The sequence below is a fragment of the Mirounga leonina genome, unplaced genomic scaffold, assembly GCF_011800145.1.
Source record: "Mirounga leonina isolate KUSES-001 unplaced genomic scaffold, KU_Mleo_1.0 Mir_154, whole genome shotgun sequence".
NCBI lineage: Eukaryota > Metazoa > Chordata > Mammalia > Carnivora > Phocidae > Mirounga > Mirounga leonina.
The window spans coordinates 816,001-822,783 of NW_023270389.1; the positions used below are offsets into that span (position 1 = coordinate 816,001).

At 47.6% G+C, this 6,783-nt stretch overlaps 1 protein-coding gene and 1 long non-coding RNA gene across 3 annotated transcripts in view; one reads left to right on the plus strand and one right to left on the minus strand.

The window, feature by feature from the left end:
* The window catches only part of LOC118013856, a 10,605-nt gene extending 9,284 nt beyond the window's left edge, over positions 1 to 1,321 (plus strand). The window contains exon 4 of the long non-coding RNA XR_004680129.1: positions 255 to 1,321. This is a non-coding gene — a long non-coding RNA (uncharacterized LOC118013856). The remainder of the gene's footprint in view (positions 1 to 254) is intronic.
* The window catches only part of ADAR (adenosine deaminase RNA specific), a 39,587-nt gene that overhangs the window by 32,069 nt on the left and 735 nt on the right, over positions 1 to 6,783 (minus strand). Inside the window, exon 1 of one of the 2 annotated variants that reach the window (XM_035009694.1) lies at positions 6,649 to 6,768. The exons of the other annotated variant lie outside the window; for it this stretch is intronic. The gene's annotated coding sequence lies outside the window, so the exon portion shown is untranslated. Of the gene's footprint in view, positions 1 to 6,648; positions 6,769 to 6,783 lie in introns of those variants that run through there. 2 annotated transcript variants of the gene reach the window in all.

Consider the following 6,783-nt stretch of genomic DNA (forward strand, 5'->3'; position numbering starts at 1 on the left):
AGGGTCAGAGGGAGAAGCAGACTCTGCTGAGCAGGGAGCCCGATGCGGGACTCGATCCCGGGACTCCAGGATCATGACCCAAGCCGAAGGCAGTAGCTTAACCGACTGAGCCACCCAGGCGCCCACTAAGCCTTCCTTTCTGAGACAGCCCTGATTCTGTCCACTTTCCTGAGGCCAGGCTCCCTCCCCAGACCCAGGGGGAGGACTGTCATTAGTCTAATAACCTCCTCTGGGCGATCCATTTTTCTTGCCAGTGATACATGTGACAGCTCTGACCAAGAACACACAGCAAGCTGTCCAGGTTTCCCGTGATGAAGGTCCCTGCTGCGGACAGGTGATGCCCTAAGACGGCGGAGTGGAGGGCTGGCTGAACCAACCAAGGCCACAGCCAGCAAGTCTGTGGTGTCAGCAACACAGCGCTGCGTGAAACACACCAACGTGTGCGGATGCATAGGATTACCAGTGATTTTACTCATTTCAGAGTTTCCTACAATTGTCAAGTTTTCTATGAGAAAGCATCTATCACCCCAAAAATGGGGGGGTCAGTAAGAATAAAAAGATAAGTACAGATGGCATGAAACTTGCCCTCAAGAAGCTCCGAGTCTAGTCATGGAAGCAGCCATGTAAGTAAATGATTAAAATGCCACATGGTAACACTGTGAGACACCACAGCACTCCCCAGCTAGGGGCACGGCCAAAATAAAACCCTCACGGTATCTGAACTGGGTGAGGGTTGGGAGCAGCCGGAACTCTCGGACGCCGCGGGCGGCAACCTGAAATGGAGCCGCCGTTTGGGACGCTGCTCGGCAGTTCCGTCCAAGGCCAAGCATACAACTACCCTCATCCCAGCAACTACACCCCCGGGTACGTACCAAGGAAAATACAAAGACATGGCCACAAAGAGACTGACGTAAGACTGTTCAGAGCCGGGAGTAAGACGCGGAAAGGGGGAGCTGTTGCCTAATGGGTAGGGTCTCAGGTTTACAAGAGAAAAAGTTCCAGGTGGTTCACAATGCGAATGTAGGTAACTGCTGCACTGTATGCCTGCAAGCGGTAAGACAGTAAATCTCAGGCTATGTGCTTTGTACCTCAATAAAAAAGAAGAAGAAAAAATTCATAGACTTATTCTTAAAAGCCCTAAGCTGGAAACAAACCAAACGTCCGTCACGAGGCGGGTGCATCAACTGATGTATATTCACACAGAGGGCAACGTTTGAGCCCAAATGAAAGAAGCCACGCACAGAAGGAGGTGTTGCAGAATCCCATTTATGTGAGATTTTAGAGCAGCAGAACTAGTCTATGGGGATGACAGACTACTCAGAGCAGTGGTGGCCTCTGGGGACAGGGATGACTAGGAAGGGGCGTGAGGGAACTTTCTGGGGTGATGGAAGGGTTTTATTTTCCTGATTTGGATGGTGACTGAATGGGTATATATTTGTCGTATTTGTCCATATTCGCCGAAATATTTGCTGTCTATTGTATGTAATTGTATCGTAATAAAAAAGAGTCTCAGGGAAACAGTGGGCTGAGGGAACTGGAAGGGGCTAAACTCATCCTCTTGGCTACACGCCGAAGAGCTGCCAGTGGGACGAGACAGATCAGCAGCCACAGATAAACACTGTCCCTGCGGCGGTTCATGGATACGCCAAGAACATAACATTGTGAGAACTTTACATACATTTTAACCTCAGTTCCACAGCACAAGCTTTGATATTCTAATAAATTACTTTAAAAAGGAAAAATATACGATATATACACTAATGTAATGTAAAATAAAACATAGGCCTTCATCTAATTCAAACTGGTTTTATTTAAAACATTACACAATATTTTCATCAAATATTTCGTTAAAATTGGAAATAAAACGGATGATTAGCTTTATAAGGTAATAAAAAAGCAAAACATAAAATACTATAATACAGAATGAAGAAGAAACATTTTAAAGCTTACAAGCAAAGGAAGAAATCAGAAAGTACAAAATTTGTCTACAGAATAATGAAAAATAGGTTTTGTATGTTTAATGAAAAAGCCAAAATTTTTTAGGATTTTTTAGATGGCAAACAACAAATTAGAAAAATATTCACAGCAAATAAAGTTTTTTGTTTGTTTTTATCATGAGCACATACTCAGGTTTTTTTAGGGAATTTGAATAATTTATAAAAAAAATAAATGCAATTAAGTGACTAGACAAATACTGAGAATTTAAAAAATAGAAATAAAAATGATAAGCATATGCAAAAAGAATTCAAACTTAATCATAACAAAAGATGCAAATTAAAGCCAGACAATGTAGCAAAGCTTTTCCTTTTTTAGTTAAAATACCCAGTCTGGGGTAGGCAGGCTGGGGCAGGCACAGGGAGCGCTGGGTGTGGACACGGGGACTCACTTTTCTGGAAGCGTCTCAGGACTACGCCTGCTCCGTGCACCGCAGCAGGTGGAGGTAAGTGTGGGCTGAAACACTAGCCCCTGCCTCCCCAAGTCTCCAATGCTACCAGAACTTGTTAAAAGAAGAAACAAAAGGGAGTGGGCACGGGTCGGGTTCCTGGAAGGGAAGGCACAGTAACCTGGGAAGACGGACGTGCTCTGCGGGGTGCTGGGCACAGATGTGGGCCTTCCCTGGGAGAGGCCGGAAGACTAACACCTGAGCAACCCTGTCCTGCCAGCAGCCCCCCAACCCCCCCCAACCCCCGACCCGGGCAGGGCAGCTCTGTGTCCCTGGGATCGGTGGCGGGTGCAGCAGAAGCACCCTGGCCACAGGAGGGGAAAGGAGGAGTGGACAGGCATGCAGAGCATGGCTGCATCTGGGTGACAACCAAACGACCACACACACAGGGAGGTCTATATATCCACACTGTGTACATGCACATGGGTACGTAGATACACTTTCATTTCTTTAATGACCACAACTAAAACCCTCCTCAGGAAGGAGGTATGTAACACAGGCAGTAGGTCCACCTCTGGAGGGTGAGATGAGCTGCATGGACGGGTCTCATTCCTTGCAGAATTTTCTAATTGGGATTTTTTCCCCAAAGATTTTAAGTAATCTCCACACCCAACGTGGGGCTAGAACTCTGCTCTCCCCCAAGAGTTGACCGCTCCTCTGAGCCAGGCAGCCGTCCCTCTAATTGGAATTTTTTAGTGTTTCTTGAGTGTTTTGGTATTTAAAAAGAAAAAAAAGTTTTAAAGTTCACAACCCTTGTTCCCAAAACTCCAGTCGAAGAATGAATTATTTATAAAAGGCTTAGGACAGTGCCTGGCACCTTGTAAGTGCTCAAATAAATGTTTTAAAAATAAATACCCTAAGGAAAAGGACTCAAACTATGGAAAAAGCCTCCCTATACAACCTATCACAGTTCGGAAAGGGTTGAGTATGGAGGGAAACATTTCACAGGGTGGAATTCCATGTGGCTTCTCCTTGGGGCCTGACCCTTGGCCTCTGCAGGGACCTGGGGAGAGGTTCTGCCTTTCCAGGGTGGGCTTGCAGTACTGGAGTTTACAGAATTTACAGTGAGAACTGTATCTATCGTGCAGACTGGAATCCTCATCAACACGATGTCAGCGTTTTCTCCCTGTGGGCAGATTTTCATTCATTCATTTAATAAACATTTATTAAGCACAAAGCACGTGCAGGCACTGTCCTAGGTCCTAGAGACACAGCAGTAAATGAAACAAAACCTCTTTTCCTCGTTATTTTCATGAAGTTGATGTTCTAACAAGGAGAGACAGGCAATAAACAAATCAATATACATCAACTGCTTGTAAGTGCTAAGAAGAGAAATAATGCCAACTAAGGATGGGAGTGATCAAATCAGGTGTTTACCCATGAACAGGAGAGAAGGGGGCCTCACTCACTGATGGAGGTCCAGGACGGCTTCTGGGAGAAGCATGACCTGAGTCCAGAAGGCAGTCAGTGGGACGAAGCTGCGGGAAGGGTCAGGAGGCTCAGGGTCAGCGCCACCACACAGCAACAACTCGAGGGACACACGACACCGGGGGGATTCGTTCCAGCCGGAAGGCTGTGGAAGGGCCCCAAAGAGGTGGGATATGAGCACATGCACACACGCATACAGTGGGCATCCCACGTGGTTATGGAGCAGTTTACTCCTTCATCCCAGGAGTGGGCCTGTGACAGACCTGACCAAGCATGGCATCCCTGTCTCCTTGGCCACTGAGATTAGTTTACAATGCAGGAGAACTGTAAAGTCACCGGCTTGGGGCTGCCAGTGTTCAGCTTTTTCAGCATGTCTAGAGAAGGCAGCAGGAGAAAATGAGGCCAATAAACAAAAAGGAGCAGAGAAAGGCAGGGCCAAGAGAGTCTTCATGACATTCTTTGAGCCTTATGATCCAGCCATACCTGAAGCTCATCTTTGGACTTCCTAGTTAAATGATCACAAGGGGTTGGGGGGACTCTTTTTTGCTTAAGTTAGTTTACACTGGGTTTCTGCCATTCGCAACTGGATTAATATACCCTTTTTTGGGGGAAAGAGCTTCACTGTGTATGTGGTGGTGATGGGGTACAAGGGTAATGGAGGATAGATTATGTGAGAGTTTCTCCCATTAAGTTTGATAAAGACAGTGAAAGAGGTGGCTTTGAGGCATCTGGGAGGATTTAGAAGCAGCAACGACAGGTCCTTGGGTGTGCGTGTAAGTTACAGTCTATATGGATGAGTAATATAAACCTGTGAGTTTATATAATCCACTGTATGGCCCTAAGTCATCTTCAGAGAACTAACACAGAACAGCTGATCAAAGACACCAAGAATTATCTATTTAAAACCAGTTTACTATTCCCACATTAATGCACATCAGTCACAGGTCTTTCCCAAATATTTAATGTTGCCACAAACTTAATATTTTGAACTCTTTACCCTATACCAAACAATCATCCAGTGTTCTCCAGAAAACTTAATTCAGGCGGCTAGACCCATTACGGTCCAATTCTAACAGATGTTTAAGCAAAATAAACTGCTGTATCTCAAGAGATCACTACAGATGCCCAAAGCTCAGATCCTCTTGTTCACATATTTGAAAACTCTAATGAGTTGGTCACAGATAATAATACCAACCTCAGACTAAAATACAGCTTCAAATCTTTAAATCCATGAACAAGAAAGATGTTCCTATTACACCATTACCATATAAGAACAGCTAGCTAAGGAAGCCTTTGTGTATTAAGCAATGGGTCTCATTCCGGCAGAAATAACAATACCTCAAGATTTTTTCTTCTTTCCACAGGTATTTACCAAATACCTACTGTGTGCCCACGATCCCAGCACTGTGTGCCCATGAGCCTTTCCTTTTTCTCTGGGTGAAAAGGCCAAATCTCGGTTCACATCTGGACAATGCTGGGTAAAATGTAAAATAAAAGATAATTTATCACTGAACAATTTGAAATATTATTCTTTCAGCAAATCCTGGCCCTCTGAACTCTGCTTATGCTTCCCTTGCCCCACTACCCCAGGTTCACGATGTTAGGACCGCAGTCACTGAGAAATAAGCCCGAGAAGCCTGGGTTCCAGTTCCAGTTCTGCCATTAATCAGTGTCGGGATTTTGGCCGAGACTAATCTCCTGGATCTAAACAACGGGGATATGCTTACTTATTGCACTGGGCTGCAGGAGGTATTAAATCAGAGGATGTGGGCGCCTGGGTGGCTCAGATGGTTAAGCGTCTGCCTTCGGCTCAGGTCATGATCCCAGGGTCCTGGGATGGAGTCCCACATTGGGCTCCCGGCTCAGCGGGGAGCCTGCTTCTCCCTCTGACCCTTGCCCCTCTCATGCTGTTTCTCTCTCGCTCTCTAAAAAATAAATAAAATCTTTAAAAATAAATAAATAAATAAGTCAGCGGGTGTGAAGTGTTCTCTACAGTGTGAGGCACACAGCAAGTGCTCAATAAAGAGAAGCTGTAACTAAATGAGGCCTTAACCTCTTTCCAGTTCTAAAATTTTATGAGGTCTTTAGTAGAGAAATGATGGATTTTGAGATTCCTCCTTCTACACCCCCCCCGTCCGCTTCATCACATCTGGCAGAACAGCAAACACCCAAAATAGCAAAAGGTCCCCCCTTCCCAATCAGCTGTACCCACGGGAAGCCTTCAGCAAGGGAGCAAGTTCAAGCGCCTGGGTGCCGTTCCCTTACTAATATAGCTGGACACTCCAAAGTCTGACAATAGCCCCGCGAGGTGGATGTGATTACCCTCATTTGGTCGGTAAGCGCAAGCAGGGGAAGTTCAGTAACTCACTGGGCGTTACACAGACGGCAAACGGCAGACCTGACTGCAAAGTTCATGCCCATGTCCACTCTGACTCCTCCGCTTCCCATACAGCAAGCACGCAACTGTTTGTTTGAATAACGAAAAAGGTGTTTCGGGGGCTCTGAGACGACGGGACGAGCCTTCTTGGTGAAGGAAGAAGCCGGCCCATCACCCTCGCCTGCTCGACCATCTGAGGCTCCCGCGTCCCGCGCTCCCCGCGACCTACCGCCTCCCCCCGGCGGCAGCACAGGCCTGCGGTGCGGGCGTGCTGCCTGAGCGGCTCGGCCTCCGCCGGGGCTGCCCCGCGCCGCACTCCACACCCAGCGGCAGGCATCGCTTTCCCCAAGGCGAGGCTCCCAAACTCGGGCGTCACACGCAACCCCTGCGGCGGGCTTACCCTCCGGCGGGCCCGAGAAGCACGCCGAGCGACGGCGGGCGGAGGACAGGCGCTGACGCAACGAGGCCTCCCGCAGCGGCGCCAGGCCGAGGCACCGCGCGGCGGCCGCGGCCCGCAGCGGGCGGTCCGCGGCGG